The sequence below is a fragment of the Phyllobates terribilis genome, unplaced genomic scaffold (assembly GCF_046119375.1).
Source record: "Phyllobates terribilis strain yellow unplaced genomic scaffold, ASM4611937v1 Scaffold_291__1_contigs__length_2406647, whole genome shotgun sequence".
NCBI classification, from domain to species: Eukaryota; Metazoa; Chordata; class Amphibia; order Anura; family Dendrobatidae; genus Phyllobates; species Phyllobates terribilis.
The window spans coordinates 893,309-912,226 of record NW_027363051.1 but is presented as its reverse complement, the minus strand read 5'-3'; the positions used below and the strand labels follow the sequence as shown (position 1 = coordinate 912,226).

Here is an 18,918-nt window from a genome sequence, read left to right as displayed (position 1 = left end):
CATCCTAGTATGCATGGTACCCCTTATCCTTATATGCATGGCCCCTCATCCGAATCCTGGTATGCATGGCCCCCCCCACATCCCTATCCTGGTATGCGTTGCACCCCTCATCCCCAATCCTGGTATGCATGGTACCCCTCATTTCTATCCTGGTATGCATCGCCCCTCATCCAAATCCTGGTATGCATGGCATCCCTCATCCCCAATTCTGGTATGCATGGCACCCCTCATTCTTAATCCTGGTATGTATGGCACCCCTCATTCCAAATCTGGTATACATTGCACCCCTCATCCCAATCCTGGTATGCATGGCCCCCTCATCCCAAATTTGGTATACATGGCACCCCTCATCCCTATCCTGGTATGCATGGCACCCCATCCCTTATCCTGGTATGCATGGCACCCCTCATCCCAATTCTGGTATGTATAGCACCCCTCATCCCCCAATCCTGGTATGTATGGTACCCAGTCCTTCATCCTGGTATGCATGGCACCACTCATCCCCCAATCCTGATATGTATGGTACCCCTCATCCTGGTATGCATAGCACCCCATTTCTCATCCTGGTATGCATGGCACCCCTCATCCCTATCCTGGTATGCATGGTACCCTGCATTCCTATCCTGGTATGTATGGTACCCCTCATCCCTATTCTGGTATGCATGGCACCCCTCACCCCCCAATCCTGGTATGCATGGTCCCCTCACCCCCCAATCCTGGTATTTGTGGTACCCCTCATCCTGGTATGCATGGTCCCCTCACCCGCCAGTCCTGGTATGCATGGAACCCCTCATCCCCCAATCCTGGTATGCATGGAACCCCTCATCCCCCAATCATGGTTTGCATGGTCCCCTCACCCCCCAATTCTTGTATGCATGGTCCCTTCACCCCCCAATCCTGGTATTTGTGGTACCCCTCATCCTGGTATGCATGGTCCCCTCACCCCCCAGTCCAGGTATGTGTGGTACCCCTCACCCCCAAATCCTGGTATGGGTGGTACCCCTCACCCCCCAATCCTGGTATGCACGGTCCCCTCACCCCCCAATCCTGGTATGTATGGTCCCCTTACCCCATAATCCTGGTATGCATGGTACCCCTCATCCTCCCAATCCTGGTATGTGTGGCCCCCTCACACCCCAATCCTGGTATGTATGGTACCCCTCATCCCTTTCACGCTGCACACATACAAAAAATAAACACTTGTACTCACCTTTCTTCCCTGTGCTCCAGCGCTGAGGTGTCCTGTTCTGCCGGAGGCCGGGGTAGGAGTGTGGCACCGGAGTACGCGCGTGCCCATACCCCGCTGTCTGGCGCCATTTTGTTGAAGACACACTGCAAATGTGTCTTCAGTAAAATGGCGCCGGATAGCGCTATGCGCATGCGCCGATTCCGACGCCTCACTCCTGCCCCAGTCTCCGGCAAAGAGAGGCGCCGCGGCAACACTCCTACTGGTCAGGTAAGTATGGCGCCGGAGATCGCGGTATGCATTCAGTGTCTACGTATACCGTGATCTCCGACGCCACACACTCTTCTTACCTGTAACGGCTCCATGCGGTCTTCTGTCTGGAGCCAGATTGCACAGGCGTGTCGCGCTTGCGCAGTCTATAAAGGCTTCAGACAGAGACACGCATCTCCCGTTATATTATAGATATCCACCACACCATCGCCCCTTAACAACTATGACATATACACTGTCCATCCTACACACTATACCTACGTTATGACCTATAGCCTCCACTCTGTCCCCATCTTCAGTGCCCCTCCCCACAATGCGCCCTCTCCATACTGTGCCCCATCTTCACACTGTACTCCCTCCATATTGTGCCTACATAATGTCCCTCCTATATACTGCCTCCCATACTGTGCCCTTACTGAATATTCAGCTCCACTTAGGAGCACTTAGCTTCCCCTCATTTATGTCGCTATATCACACAGCTAGTACCACATGTACCTCCCAAATACAGCCAGCACCCCATGTACTCCCCATGCAGCCAGCACCCCATGTACCAACCATAACAGCAAACATCCCATGTACCCCCACACAGCAAACACCCTATGTAGTCCCTACCCAGTTAACACCCTATGTAGCCAGCACCCCATGAGAAGCCAACGTGCCATGTACTCACAACACAGCCAGCGCACCATGTACCCCCCACACAGCCAACGTGCCATGTATTCACCACACAGCCAACATCCTCATTTACTCACCACCCCAATGTACTCCCCATACAGGCAGCACCCCATATACAGCCTGCACTCCATGTATCCCCCACATGCAGCGTATAGCCCAACATGCCCTGCCCATATACAGCCTGCACCCCATGTACCCCCAGTGTTTGTTTTCCACCACACATAGCAGTTAGTCCAAAAAAATTTTACAGTCTTGTGAAAAGTATTTGCCCCCTTCCTGATTTCTTTTTTTTTGCATGTTTGTCAAACTTAAATGTTTCAGATCACAAAACAATTTTAAATAAAAGACAAAGATAACACAAGTAAACACAAAATTAAGTTTTCAAATGAAGATCTTTATTATTAAGGGTCAAAGAAATCCAAACCTACAGGGTCCTGTGTGAAAAAGCGATTGCCCCCATAAAACATAAGTTAACTGTGGTTTATAACATCTTTGGGAAGCTGAGTACAATTTCTCTAGCCACACACAGGGCTGATTACTGCCACACCTTGCTTCAGTTAAGGTCAGTGTTCACTCCACCATTAGAAAGAGACTGGGCAAAAATGGCATGCATGGCAGAGTTCCAAGACGAAAACCATTGCTAAGAAAAAAGAACATAAAGGCTCATTTCAGTTTTGCCAGAAAACATCTTGATGATCGCCAAGACTTTTGGGAGAATACTCTGTGCCCTGACGAGACAAAAATGTAACATTTTAGAAGGTGTATGTCCTATTACATCTGGCGTAGAAGTAACACAGCATTTCAGAAAAGTAACATCATTCCAACAGTAAAATATGGTGGTGGTAGTGTGATGGTCTGGGGCTGTTTTGCTACTTCTGGACCTGGAAGACTTGCTGTGATAAATGGAACCATGAATTCTGCTGTCTACCAAAAATTCCAGAAGGAGAATGTCCGGCCATCTGTTTGTGACCTCAAGCTGAAGCAAACTTGGGTTATGCAGCAGGACAATGATCCAAAACACACCAGCAAGTCTACCTCTTATAGGGGTTTTACTCACTTGGATGCGAAGGGAGGAGAACAGTGAGCATGTTCCTTTAAGAGTCCATGTCGGTTTATTGCTTCATAAACAGACAAGCAAGAAAAAGAAAACAAACAGCCTTTAGTTCAGACAAACAAAGTAAAGTGTCCTTAGCAGGTCTCTGCTTAATCAGTCCTGTGGGCACAAAGGTTGTGTAATGTCCAGTATCCTGGCTCGGTCAGGAGCCAACCACACACAGAAGGCCTTCTCCCTCCAAACACACAGACAATGTGCCAAATAGCCTCCATTTTATAGGCTGTTAACCACACCCAGAGGTGAGGTATGTGGGTTGTTGGACCCGTCCATTCTCTCCTAACAACCCGTAAGCCGGCTCCCAGGTGCACCAATTAGTCCTCTTAGTGCGTGGGTACACTAGAGAAACACTCCGGGCTACATCACAGAGACCAGCCATCTCTGTGACACATACTTCCCATAGATTATGTGACCATTAGCCACCTTACATACCTCCCCCTCTGCCTAAAGCCGTGGGGCTTGGCACCTTCTACCACTAGACAGGGGATTCTCGAGAGGGCATCAGCATTACCATGTAGCTTCCCTGCTCTATGTTCTACATGATCGTTGAAATACTGTAGGGCTAAAAACCAGCGGGTGACCTTGGCATTTTTCCTTTTTGTTTCCCTCATCTGAGTGAGGCTTGGTCGGATACCAGTCTAAATTTTCGACCTAGCAGATAGTACCACAACGTTTACACCACCCACTTTATGGTCAAGCACTCCTAACTCTATGACCGCATAATTTTTCTCGCAGGAGGACAGCTTCCTACTCAGGTAGAGGACAGGGTGCTCCTCCCCGTGTATCTCTTGGGAAAGGACAGCTCCTAAACCCACATCTGAGGCATCTGTCTGGAGTAAAAACTCTCTTGAAGTCAGAGGCAACAATGACCGGTTGCCTACACAGACCCACTTTCATTTCTTTAAAGGTCGTCTCCGCCTTTGCAGTCCATGGCTGATTTTGTCCCCTTAAGAAGGTCATTCAGGGGTATGGCCATCATGGCGAAGTTTGGGATGAACCTTCTGTAGTATCCCACGATCCCCAGGAAGGCTCTAACCTGTTTTTCTGACAGGGGTCTCGGCCAGGTTTAGATTGCCTCTACTTTACTGATTTGGGGTTTGATCTCACCTCTACCAACGACATAACCTAGGTATTTGGCTTCTTCTTTCCCCATAGCACATTTCTTCGGGTTTATTCAAAACCCCGCCTTCAAACACCACCTGGACTTTTTCCAGATGACTCTGCCAGTCCAAGCTGACGATAACAATATTGTCCAGGTATGCCGCAGCGTATTGTTTATGGGGTGCAAGAATTCAATCCATAACTCTCTGGAAGGTTGCAGGGGCCCCTTGCAGTCCAAACAGCATCTGGATATACTGGAAGCATCCATCCGGCGTGGAAAACATAGTCTTCTCCTTGGCTCCCTGTGCCATGGGGATCTGCAATATCCCTTCATCAAATCCAAGGTGGTTATGTACCTTGCTGTCCCAAGCCTCTCGATCAGCTCGTCGACGCGTGGCATGGGATATTCATCGAATTTGGAGACTTCATTCAACTTCCGATAGTCGTTGCAAAATCTCCACTCACCATCGGGCTTTGGGACCAAGATGATCGGGCTCGACCAACCGCTCTTGGATTCTTCAATGACACCGAGTTTCAGCGTACCAGCCACCTCTTTGGAGATCAACTCTCGTTGGGCCTCAGGAATCAGATAGGGCTTCAAGTTCACCCGCACAGGTGGCTCTGTCAGAACCTTGTGTTCTATGACCCTTGTGCAGCCCGGAAATTCCGATAACAGATCCCGGTTCTTCTGCAATAACTCCCGACACTGCTGTTTGTGGGCCTTCGTTAGTGTTTCCGCTATTGCGACTCCTCCAACGTCACCTTCAGGCTTGCCCAGCAAGCTTAGAGCTTCCACAGCCTCCCTGTCTTGCCACGGCTTGATGAAGTTGAAGTGGTATATCTGGTACTGCTTACGTCGTCCTGGTTGATGAACCTTGTATTTCACATAACCAAGCTTCTCCACCACCTCATACAGCCCTTGCCATTTGGCCAAGAACTTACTCTCTACAGTAGGAATTAACACGAGCACTTGGTCTCTGGTACTGAATTTCCTCACTCTGGCTGACCGGTTGTAGAACCTGGCCTGAGCTTCTTGTGCCTGCAAGAGATGACCTTTTACGATGGGCATCACCTTCTCGGTCCTCTGCTGCATCAGTGTCACATGCTCGATGATGCTTCTGTGGGGCGTGACCTCAGCTTCCCTGGTTTTCTTGGCTATATCCAGGAGATCTCGTGGATGTCGGCCATACAGAAGTTCGAATGGCGAGAACCTCGTAGATGACTGTGGAACATCTCGGATGGAGAACAACAGATACTGTAAGAGACAGTCCCAGTCTCTACCATCCTGTTCTATGGCCTTCCTTAGCATACTCTTCAATGTTTTATTAAATCTTTCCACCAGGCCATCTGTCTGAGAATGGTACACTGAAGTTCTCAGTTGGGAGATTTGTAGGACCTTGCGGAACTCCCTCATCACCTTACTCATAAAAGGTGTTCCCTAGTCGGTCGGGATCTTGTATTTCCAGCAGCAGCTGCCGATCTCATACAGGTCACTCACTGAATATGTCGTGGAGTTGCACAAACATCTGACTGTTACTCACAACCGTGTTTTTTCCTCCATCCCAGACCTCAACTGTATAAATGGCACACACACTGGTACCAGGAGACTGGGTCGTGGTCAAGAGACATATGAGGAGACTAATGAACCCAGATACAGTGAGCCATTTTAAGTACTGACCACTGCTATTTCTGTCAACCTCCAAGGCAAAGATACTTGGATCAATGCCAGCCACTGGAAAATGGTCTTGATCCCCGGCAGCAGCAAAGATGATGACCCTGCCCCTTTGGACCATTCTGATGGCAATTGCATCCCTTGCCCTAACTCTCAATGACGTAAAAAAAGAGGAGAGGACTGGGACAACAAACTCATAAGTATCACCAAGTCCTGCTTTGAGACAGTTTATAAAGACTGTCCTAAGAACTACTGGATATGCACCCATAGCCCAATATCCTCTGATACACTGTCATATTGTGCGGGTTGTGTGGGGGATGTCTACTCCACTCCCCTGTAGAACTGTACTGTTTTAGTAATTCTATGCGTGTTTTAGTCATCTGAAAAGGTGTTATTTTCAGGTATGGGCATTAGATGGCAGGAGAGGTACTGTTTGATACTACAGTACCCTTATGTCAGTGGGACACAGGGTTAACTAGTTTCGGGGCTGTCCTCAGTGACAAGCTAGAGACTGAGGGATCTCTGGGAGTGAGATTTGGCCATCTTGGTTATTTAAGAAGTAGCAGTGAGTGAGGAAGGACAGAGAAGAAGAGAGAACCGTGTATGTGGGAGAAACCAGGAAGATTAAAAGGAACGGGCACACCACACCACAGTATAATCTATACTCTAAAGGTCAATTTGTGGATCCTGGCCTCTTCCAGGCGATAGGCAGTAACGGACGTGCCTGGACTAGGGAGCCTCAGGAGCAAGGTAGTCCCTGCTAGAGTTAGGTATTGGGAGCCGTGGAGTGAAGCAGGAACTTCTCCACGAGAAAGTCCAGAGGCAGTTTCCCCTAGGTCCGAGTCACACCGTGATTAGCACCGTGTGGGGATTAAGACTGTGTTTTACCATCTGTGAATGCCATGTTTTGCAACAAGTGTTGTACCTGTAATCCCCTGTTTCTAAGGCCGTGCTGAACAAGTAAACTGGACTGTTTTGTTTTTAAAGAACTGTGTCGTCTTTTATTCAAAGCGCAGAAGATCTGAACCCGTCTGAACCAAGGATGAAAGTGAGTAAAGACTTCCACAGCATACGGCCCAAACTACAGCACCCCACACTCACCCAGGGACAACCATGTCCCCATATTTCTAAACAAAAAAAGACCAACATATTGTATACAAAGTGGAATAAGGAACCGTTAAAGCAAGGCCGGGCCCAAATCACAAAGAAGCCAACTCAAACAGCAAGATATCGTAAAGGAGAAACATGAGTAATTATGGCATAAAATAGATTTTATTAGAAAATATTCTTATTAAAATGACAATAGTGTAAAGTATATAGTAGAAACAACAAAGCATGGGAAAAATGGATCAAGTCAAGCGACACCATGTCCATATACAGGGGGCCCCAATATATCCAATATGGATAACACAGGTAAATATATATGTGTATGAGTTACTACAGGGTGGGCCATTTATATGGATACACCCAAGTTAAATGGGAATGGTTGGTGATATCAACTTCCTGTTTGTGGCACATTAGTATATGGGAGGGGGAAACTTTTCCAGATGGGTGGTGACCATGGCGGTCATTTTGAATTCGGCCATTTTGGATCAAACTTTATTTTTTTTCAATGGGAAGAGGGTCATGTGACACATCAAACTTATTGAGAATTTCATAAGAAAAACAATGGTGTGCTTAGTTGTTTTTTTTAATACTGTAAATTTTATTGAAAATGTATAAGCTTAACAATAGAACCAAAGAAATAAGGCATAAACTGAAATTAATAGAGCATGTTGGAAATCCGCTATGGATCATACACTTATCTGCGTTCTACTTGCAGACTCCTAATAAACAGTGTTTAGTCCATGCACTATTATACGAGGAGCTGAATATTTCCATAGTTGGTGTAACTGTAGGAGCTGCTCGCTTACTCAATCATTTGCTATAATCTATATTGGTTTACAATTTCAGAAACACTACTAACCTTTATGACACAGACAGGAAAACAACAGGGGGAAGGGGAAGGGTAATAAGGCAAAATACTGGAAGATTTCAGCAGTAAACTCTGTTCTCCTTTCCTTGAACAAATATCAGGTATTAAATTAGGCCCAGTAATAGTCCCATGGTCCCCACACCTTATTGAATACATCTAATTTGGCGTTTATTACTGCCGTCAGGTGTTCCATTCTTCGTATATCCACAATTCTACTTAGTAGATCTCTATTAGAGGGGGGGGGGGGCGTTTTTTTCCAATGAAGAGCTATGAGGCATCTAGCTGCTGTTAGGATGTGTAGAAGCAGCTTTGAGGACTTTTTACCCATCCCTCTTGGAGTAACATTTAATAAATATATAGCCGGGTCTAGAGGGATTTCAGTGAACAATACTTCCCGCAGGAGGGATCTGACATTTCCCCATAATGGGGTCAGGATCGGGCATGTCCAGAAAATGTGGATAAGGGACCCCTTAGCAGCTCCGCAGCGCCAGCATCCATCCGGGACAGAGGGGTTTAATTTGTGTAATAGTTCAGGGGTATGATCCTAAAACATCATTAATTTATAATTGGTTCTCCTTGTACAAAGTGCAAAGAGAGGTTTTGGATGCTTTATCCCAGATGGACTGCCAACACCGCGGTGTTAGTTCCTTTCCCAGAAACCTCTCCCACTTAGTCATGTATGAGTGTTTAGGAGGTGGATCCCCCCGGGGAGTGTTAATTAGACCATATATGTCCGATATCAGACGGTGTGCTTGGTTTTAACATAACTTTATTCTTTCATGAGTTTTTTACAAGTTTATGACCACTTATAAAATGTGTTCAAAGTGCTGCCCATTGTCTTGGATTGTCAATGCAACCCTATTCTCCCACTCTTGACACACTGATAGCAACACCACAGAAGAAATGCTAGAACAGGCTTCCAGTATCTGTTGTTTCAGATGCTGCACATCTCGTATCTTCACAGCATAGACAATTGCCTTTAGATGAAAACAAAGATAAAAGTCTAAGGGTGTCAGATCGGGAGACCTTGGTGACCATTCAACTGGCCCACGATGACCAATCCACTTTCCAGGAAACTGGTCATGTAGGAATTCTTGGATCTGACACTCATAATGTGGTGGTGCACCATCTTGTTGGAAAAACTCAGGGAACGTGCCATCTTCAGTGCATAAAGAGGGCAACACATCATCATGGAGCAATTTCAGATATCCAGTGGCATTGAGGATTCCATTGATGAAGAATGGCCCCACTATCTTTGTACCCCATTAACCACACCATACCATCAAGATACCACCCTGTATATTTGGGTAAGATTTAACAGCCTCAGTAGGAAGTATGCACCAACATTAGGGTTACAATAGAAATAATAATACCCATAGCCAGAGCTCTGGCTGGGCCAGTCAAGAATGGTCATAGAGTTGTTCTGAAGCCACTCCTTTGTTATTTTAGCTGTGTGCTTAGGGTCATTGTCTTGTTGGAAGGTGAACCTTCGGCCAAGTCTGAGGTTCAGAGCACTCTAGAAGAGGTTTTCATCCAGGATCTCTCTGTACTTGGCTGCATTCATGTTTCCTTCAATTGCAACCAGTCGTCCTGTCCCTGCAGCTGAAACACCCCCCCAAAGCATGATGCTGCCACCACCATGTTTCACTGTTGGGATTGTATTGGGCATGTGATGAGCAGTGCCTGGTTTTCTCCACACATACCGCTTAGAATTATCACCAAAAAGTTCTATCTTCATCTCTTCAGACCACACAATCTTATTTCTCATAGTCTGGGAGTCCTTCATGTGCTTTTGAGCAAACTCTATGCGGGCTTTCATATGTCTTGCACTGAGGAGAGGCTTCCGTTGGGCCACTCCGCCATAAAGGACCGACTGGTGGAGGGCTGCAGTGATCGTTGACTTTGTGGAGCTTTCTCCAATCTCCCTACTGCATCTCTGGAGCTTAGCCACAGGGATCTTGGGGTTCTTCTTTACCTCTCTCACCAATGCTCCTCTCCCACGATTGCTCAGTTTGGGTGGACGGCCAGATCTAGAAAGACTTCTGGTGGTCCCAAACGTCTTCCATTTAAGGATTATGGAGGCCACTGTGCTCTTAGGAACCTTGTGTAATGCAGAAATTCTTTTGTAACCTTGGCCAGGCAGTTCCATTAAGCTCATGATTCTCATTTGGTCTGACATGCACTGTGAGCTGTGAGGTCTTATATAGACAGGTGTGTGCCTTTCCAAATCAAGTCCTATCAGTTTAATGAAACACAGCTAGACTCCAATGAAGGAGTAGAACCATCTCAAGGAGAATCACAAGGGAATGGACAGCATGTGACTTAAATATGAGTGTCTGACCAAAGGGTCTGAATACTTATGATCATGTGATATTTCAGTTTTTCTTTTTTAATAAATTTGCAAAAATTTCTACATTTCAGTTTTTTTTCAGTCAAGATGGGGTGCAGAGTGCACTTTAATGAGAAAAAAAATGAACTTTTTAGAATTTACCAAATGGCTGCAATGAAACAGAGTGAAAAATTTAAAGGGGTCTGAATACTTTCCGTACCCACTGTATCTCTCAGTGAACGGGATCTGTCCCCTGCAGGATCCCATAGCATGGGGAAGTAGCTGATGGATAAATTATCTGTAAATAATAAAAAAGGGAGGAATTGTTGTGGTAAATATTTCTACTTTGATTATTATTTTACACAAATCTACCTATATATTTGATAATTTTAATATTAGTTTTATAAGTGTTATTCAAAAAAGCGATAACACAGGGTGTAGCGCTGTGTTTCTGTTACAATTTCCTCTGTTTTTTTAAGTACAGTTAACTGGATAGAGAGAGTTTTAGTTTCAAGGACATCTGCAGATAGTTTCCATAATTACAATTTTGTTATTTTCAATTAAAATGCTTTCTTTCCCCAATTAAAATATCTGCAGCATGAGGTAATGTAAAGCCTGTAAAGACCTTCCCCTTCTCTGTTGTTGTAATAAAGATATGTGACTGTGCTTCTGAGACTCAGGTATAATTGTACACTCAGACACTGGTTGTTTGTTATTCTCTTTTCTCTGATGCATCGTATTGATTCTATTTATCTAATTTGAACCAAAAATGGCAGCCAGATTTAGAGCTAATTATCTCAATCCAAATTAGCTCTTCTTCGAAGGGCTATCACCGACCACGACCGATGGATCCTGTAACTAAGGCTCCGATCACATCTACAAGACGTCACCGACCACGACCGATGGATCCTGTAACTAAGGCTCTGATCACATCTACAAGAGGTCACCAACCATGACCGATGGATCCTATAACAAAAGCTCCGATCACATCTACAAGACGTCACCGACCACAACCGATGGATCCTGAAACTAAGGCTCCGATCACATCTACAAGACGTCACCAACCACGACCAATGGATCCTGTAACTAAGGCTCCGATCACATCTACAAGATGTCACCGACCACAAGCGATGGATCCTGTAACTAAGGCTGTGATCACATCTACAAGACGTCACCGACAACGACCAATGGATCCAGTAACTAAGGCTTCGATCACATCTACAAGATGTCACCGACCACAAGAGATGGATCCTGTAACTAAGGTTCCAATCACATCTACAAGACGTCACCGACCACGACCGATGGATCCTGTAACTAAGGCTCCGATCACATCTACAAGAAGACATCAAACACGACCGATGGATCCTGTAACTAAGGCTCCAATCACATCTACAAGACGTCACCGACCACGACCGATGGATCCTGTAACTAAGGCTCCAATCACATCTACAAGACGTCACCAACGACAGATGGAGCCTGTAACTAAGGCTCCGATCACATCTACAAGACGTCACTGATCACAACCGATGGATCCTGTAACTAAGGCTCCAATCACATCTACAAGACGACACCGACCACGACCGATGGATCCTGTAACTAAGGCTCCGATCACACCTACAAGATGTCACCGATCACGTCCGACGGATCCTGTAACTAAGGCTCCGATCACATCTACAAGACGTCACCGACCACGACCGATGGATCCTGTAACTAAGGCTCCAATCACATCTATAAGACGTCACCAACAACGACCGACAGATCCTGTAACTAAGGCTTCGATCAAATCTACAAGACGTCAACAACAACGACCGATGGATCCTGTAACTAAGGCTCCGATCACATCTACAAGACGTCACCGACCACGACCGATGGATTCTGTAACTAAAGCTCCGATCACATCTACAAGACGGCACCGACCACGACCGATGGATTTTGTAACTAAGGCTCCGATCACATCTAAAAGACGTCACAGACCACGACCGATGGATCCTGTAACTAAGGCTCCGATCACATCTACAAGACGTCACCAACCACGACCGATGGATCCTGTAACTAAGGCTCCGATCACATCTATAAGACGGCACCGACCACGACCGATGGATTTTGTAACTAAGGCTCCGATCACATCTAAAAGACGTCACAGACCACGACCAATGGATCCTGTAACTAAGGTGCCGATCACATCTACAAGACGTCACAGACCACGACCGATGGATCCTGTAAGTCACAGCCCATGCCTCCTCACACCAACCACCCAGGCCCTTGGATGCCCCTGTACATCATGCACAACCCATGCCCCCTCACACCAGCCACGCAGGCCCTTGGATGCCCCTCTACATGCACAGACCATGCCTCCTCACACCAACCACGCAGACCCTTGGATGCCCCTCTACATGCACAGCCCATGCCCCCTCACACCAGCCACGCAGACCCTTGGATGCCCCTGTACACGCACAGCCCATGCCTCCTCACACCAACCACGCAGCCCCCTGAATGCCCCTCTACTTACCCCCTCACACCACCCACACAGCCCCCTGGATGCCCCTCTACATACCCCCTCACACCACCCACACAGCCCCCTGGATGCCCCTCTACATACCCCCTCACACCAGCCACACAGCCCCCTGGATGCCCCTCTACATGCCCCCTCACACCAGCCACACAGCCCCCTGGATGCCCCTCTACATGCTCCCTCACACCAGCCCCACAGCCCCCTGGATGCCCCTCTACATGCCCCCTCACACCAGCCACACAGCCCCCTGGATGCCCCTCACACCAGCCACACAGCCCCCTGGATGCCCCTCTACATGCCCCCTCACACCAGCCACACAGCCCCCTGGATGCCCCTCTACATGCCCCCTCACACCAGCCACACAGCCCCCTGGATGCCCCTCTACATGCCCCCTCACACCAGCCACACAGCCCCCTGGATGCCCCTCTATATGCCCCCTCACACCAGCCACACAGCCCCCTGGATGCCCCTCTACATACCCCATGCCCCCTCACACCAGCCACACAGCCTCCTGGATGCCCTTCTACATACCCCATGCCCACTCACACCAGCCATAAGGCCCCCTGGATGCCCCTCTACATACCCCATGCCCCCTCACACCAGCCACACAGCCCCCTGGATGCCCCTCTACATACCCCATGCCCCCTCACACCAGCCATACAGCCCCCTGGATGCCCCTCTACATACCCCATGCCCCCTCACACCAGCCATACAGCCCCCTGGATGCCCCATCACACCAGCCATACAGCCCCCTGTATGCCCTCCACATACCCCATCACACCAGCCACACAGCCCCCTGGATGCCCCTCTACATACCCATGCCCCCTCACACCAGCCACACAGCCCCCTGGATGCCCCTCTACATACCCCCTCACACCAGCCACACAGCCCCCTGGATGCCCCTCTACATACCCCATGCCCCCTCACACCAGCCACACAGCCCCCTGGATGCCCCTCTACATACCCCCTCACACCAGCCACACAGCCCCCTGGATGCCCCTCTACATACCCCCTCACACCAGCCACACAGCCCCCTGCATGCCCCTCTACATACCCCCTCACACCAGCCACACAGCCCCCTGGATGCCCCTCTACATACCCCCTCACACCAGTCACACAGCCCCCTGGATGCCCCTCTACATACCCCCTCACAGCCCCCTTGATGCCCCTCTACATACCCCCTCACAGCCCCCTTGATGCCCCTCTACATACCCCCTCACAGCCCCCTTGATGCCCCTCTACATACCCCATGCCCCCTCACACCAGCCACACAGCCCCCTGGATGCCCCTCTACATACCCCATCACACCACCCACACAGCCCCCTGGTTGCCCCTCTACATACCCCCCTCACACCACCCACACAGCACCTTGGATGCCCCTCTACATACCCCCTCACACCAGCCACACAGCACCTTGGATGCCCCTCTACATACCCCCTCACACCAGCCACACAGCCCCCTGGATGCCCCTCTGCATACCCCCTGACACCAGCCACACAGCCCCCTGGATGCCCCTCTGCATACCACCTCACACCAGCCATACAGCCCCCTGGATGCCCCTCTACATACCCCCTCACACCAGCCACACAGCCCCCTGGATGCCCCTCTACATACCCCCTCACACCAGCCACACAGCCCCCTGGATGCCCCTCTACATACCCCCTCACAGCCCCCTTGATGCCCCTCTACATACCCCCTCACAGCCCCCTTGATGCCCCTCTACATACCCCCTCACAGCCCCCTTGATGCCCCTCTACATACCCCATGCCCCCTCACCCCAGCCACACAGCACCTTGGATGCCCCTCTACATACCCCCTCACACCAGCCACACAGCCCCCTGGATGCCCCTCTACATACCCCATCACACCACCCACACAGCCCCCTGGTTGCCCCTCTACATACCCCATGCCCCCTCACACCAGCCCCCTGGATGCCCCTCTACATACCCCATGCCCCCTCACACCACCCACACAGCCCCCTGGTTGCCCCTCTACATAACCCCTCACACCACCCACACAGCCCCCTGGATGCCCCTCTACATACCCCATGCCCCCTCACACCAGCCCCCTGGATGCCCCTCTACATACCCCATGCCCCCTCACACCTGCCCCTTGGATGCCTCCTCACACCACCAACGCTGACCCCTTTATGCCTCTACAACATTTATTCACATGGTCAGTTCTCCCCACCTTAGTCCTCACAGCAGACGGCTGAACACGAGCTCCTCCTCATCACCATCCTCCTGTCCCGGCACAATGTGCACTGCTGCAGCTGCACGATGGATAGTGTCCACTGGACTGAGAAGGCCCCGCCCCTTCCGGTGACGTCATGATAGAATGAAATCACTCCTCCCCCTCCAGAAATCAACTCCAATCTAGACGCTACCTATAGATTATAGACTCATTACAGTCTGTGAGGAAACACTGCGGAGAGCCAATCACCAACCGAAGCCCCGCCCCCTGATCACATGGCGGCGACGTCACCACAGGTCCTTCACCACTTCTCTCCTGAGCTCCGCCCCCTGATCACATGGCGGTGACGTCACCACAGGTCCTTCATCATCTCTCTCCTGAGCTCCGCCCCCTGATCACATGGCGGTGACGTCACCACAGGTCCTCCCGCTCTCAGTGCAGCAGCTCCGTCCTGGGTGTGCGCAGCTCTTGCTCTCTGGTATCAGCCAGCAGCAGGTTTCCGCTTCCCGCCATTCCGGTGAGATTACAGGGAGGGTTTGTGGTGAATCTGTGAGAGGAGAGTGTGGGGTGAGATCAGAGCTGTTCCTGTGGAGGCTCCTGCTCCATGTGACTGCGGCTCCTCAGTGTTGTATGGGGGATGTGCAGCGGCTCCTCCTCACCTCACCGCCCCCGCTGGAGGTGGAGTTACCACGGTGACCGTCCCCCGCTGGAGGTGGAGTTACCACGGTGACCGTCCCCCGCTGGAGGTGGAGTTACCACGGTGACCGTCCCCCGCTGGAGGTGGAGTTACCACGGTGACCGTCCCCCGCTGGAGGTGGAGTTACCACAGTGACCGCCCCCCGCTGGAGGTGGAGTTACCACAGTGACCGCCCCCGCTGGAGGTGGAGTTACCACGGTGACCGTCCCCCGCTGGAGGTGGAGTTACCACGGTGACCGTCCCCCGCTGGAGGTGGAGTTACCACGGTGACCGTCCCCCGCTGGAGGTGGAGTTACCACAGTGACCGCCCCCCGCTGGAGGTGGAGTTACCACGGTGACCGTCCCCCGCTGGAGGTGGAGTTACCACGGTGACCGTCCCCCGCTGGAGGTGGAGTTACCACAGTGACCGCCCCCCGCTGGAGGTGGAGAGGTGGAGTTACCACGGTGACCGCCCCCCGCTGGAGGTGGAGTTACCACGGTGACCGTCCCCCGCTGGAGGTGGAGTTACCACGGTGACCGTCCCCCGCTGGAGGTGGAGTTACCACAGTGACCGCCCCCACTGGAGGTGGAGTTAACACGGTGACCGCCCCCCGCTGGAGGTGGAGTTACCACAGTGACCGTCCCCCGCTGGAGGTGGAGTTACCACGGTGACCGTCCCCCGCTGGAGGTGGAGTTACCACAGTGACTGCCCCCGCTGGAGGTGGAGTTACCACAGTGACCGCCCCCGCTGGAGGTGGAGTTACCACAGTGACCGCCCCCCGCTGGAGGTGGAGTTACCACGGTGACCGTCCCCCGCTGGAGGTGGAGTTACCACGGTGACCGTCCCCCGCTGGAGGTGGAGTTACCACGGTGACCGTCCCCCGCTGGAGGTGGAGTTACCACGGTGACCGTCCCCCGCTGGAGGTGGAGTTACCACGGTGACCGTCCCCCGCTGGAGGTGGAGTTACCACGGTGACCGCCCCCGCTGGAGGTGGAGTTACCACGGTGACCGTCCCCCGCTGGAGGTGGAGTTACCACGGTGACCGTCCTCTGCTGGAGGTGGAGTTACCACGGTGACCATCCCCCGCTGGAGGTGGAGTTACCACGGTGACCATCCCCCGCAGGAGGTGGAGTTACCACGGTGACCATCCCCCGCTGGAGGTGGAGTTACCACGGTGACCGTCCTCTGCTGGAGGTGGAGTTACCATGGTGACCGTCCCCCGCTGGAGCTGGAGTTACCACGGTGACCGCCCCCGCTGGAGGTGGAGTTACCACGGTGACCGCCCCCCACTAGAGGTGTAGTTACCACGGTGACCGTCCTCCGCTGGCGGTGTAGTTACCACGTTGACCGTCCTCTGCTGGCGCTGTAGTTACCACGGTGACCGACCTCCTACGAGGCTGATAATGAGCGGTCAGATCGGCGGAGGAGGCCGCGGTGGAGTTTGTGGCTTTTCCTCCAGATTCTTCCTGATAAATGTCGGATATTTGGGGCAGAATTCAGTGATTGTCGCTATATCGTCCCCTGTGATCTCCATCTTCTCCTTTATCATGAAGACGCCAGCAGGACGAGATCCCTCCAGCTGATCCAGTGATCATCCCTCCTCCTGAATGACCCCCCGAGGATGGACGAGGACGAGACCACCAGAAGATTATTACACTTCACCCTGGAGATCATCTCCCTGCTGAGCGGAGAGGTAACTCCTCTACATTTCTATCAGCTTTATTGTGTTATGTAACAAGTCCGACATCGGGAAGAGGAAATCCAGAAGAGGAAGAGAAGGATTCTTTACTGTAAGAGCAGTGATTGTGTGCAGCTCTCTGCCAGGAGGAGTTGTCATGGGGATTCCCTATAAGAGCTGTAGAGGGGCCTGGATGTCTGTCCTGAGTGTAATAATATTCCAGGTTATGGCCCCAGATTACTGGAGACGGTTATTGATCCCGGGATTTCTACTGATTGTCAGATCTGGAGTCAGGAAGGAATTCTTCTCCCTAGGTGTCTCTCTCCATACACAGGATTACACAATAGTGAGGAAGACACCGGGGGAGGGTGTGACTCCCATCATCCATCTCCAGGAGTCAGGAGGGCGGAGCCCAGACCCCATCACAGAGCCTCCCCCGCACCCCCCGATACATGAGAGGAAGAGGAAGAAGATCCTAGAGCTCAGCAACAAGATGATTGAGCTGCTGAGCGGAGAGGTGACTGCTGGGACATTATACAGGACAGCACTGGAGGATTCTGGGTGATGACTGGAGAGGTGACTGCTGGGACATTATACAGGACAGCACTGGAGGATTCTGGGTGATGAGCGGAGAGGTGACTGCTGGTACATTATACAGGACAGCACTGGAGGATTCTGGGTGACGACCGGAGAGGTGACTGCTGGGACATCATACAGGACGGCACAGGAGGATTCTGGGTGATGACCGGAGAGGTGACTGCTGGGACATCATACAGGACGGCACAGGAGGATTCTGGGTGATGAGCGGAGAGGTGACTGCTGGGACATCATACAGGACGGCACAGGAGGATTCTGGGTGATGAGCGGAGAGGTGACTGCTGGGACATTATACAGGATGGCACTGGAGGATTCTGGGTGACGAGCGGAGAGGTGACTGCTGGGACATTATACAGGACGGCACTGGAGGATTCTGGGTGATGAGCGGAGAGGTGACTGCTGGGACATTATACAGGACAGCACTGGAGGATTCTGGGTGATGACCGGAGAGGTGACTGCTGGGACATTATACAGGACGGCACTGGAGGATTCTGGGTGATGACTGGAGAGGTGACTGCTGGGACATTATATAGGACAGCACTGGAGGATTCTGGGTGATGAGCGGAGAGGTGACTGCTGGGACATTATACAGGACAGCACTGGAGGATTCTGGGTGATGGTGGTGTCGTTGTTGTCAGGTTCCTATAAGGTGTCAGGACGTCGCTGTCTATCTCTCCATGGAGGAGTGGGAGTATCTAGAAGGACACCAGGATCGGTACCAGGAGGTGATAATGGAGGAGCTCCGGCCTCTGACATCACCAGGTGAGAGGAGACTCTTGTTGGCTCCGGTGGATGTGATGACGTCTCTCGGCCTCGTCCTATAATAGATGATTTTTCTCCAGACTTGCTCTGGTTTTCTCTACATTTTCTCACAGCTTTCATTCCCTGATTCTTCTCTTCTGATCTGTGAGTCGCGGTTTCTCCGCTGTCGTCTTCATCAGT

The 18,918-nt window shown here is 50.9% G+C and overlaps 1 protein-coding gene and 2 long non-coding RNA genes across 3 annotated transcripts in view; 2 read left to right on the top strand and 1 right to left on the bottom strand.

Moving 5' to 3' along the window:
• Positions 1-18,918, top strand: part of LOC141220396 (uncharacterized) — a 163,367-nt gene that overhangs the window by 19,415 nt on the left and 125,034 nt on the right.
• Positions 2,567-15,234, bottom strand: LOC141220389 (uncharacterized). The gene is made up of 3 exons (XR_012288666.1): positions 15,022-15,234; positions 10,540-10,617; positions 2,567-2,859 (listed from the first exon to the last, which is right to left on the bottom strand). It is a non-coding gene; the product is annotated as an uncharacterized lncRNA (long non-coding RNA).
• On the top strand, positions 15,411-17,831 carry LOC141220390 (uncharacterized). Its single transcript, XR_012288667.1, has 3 exons — positions 15,411-15,541; positions 17,255-17,394; positions 17,694-17,831. It is a non-coding gene; the product is annotated as an uncharacterized lncRNA (long non-coding RNA).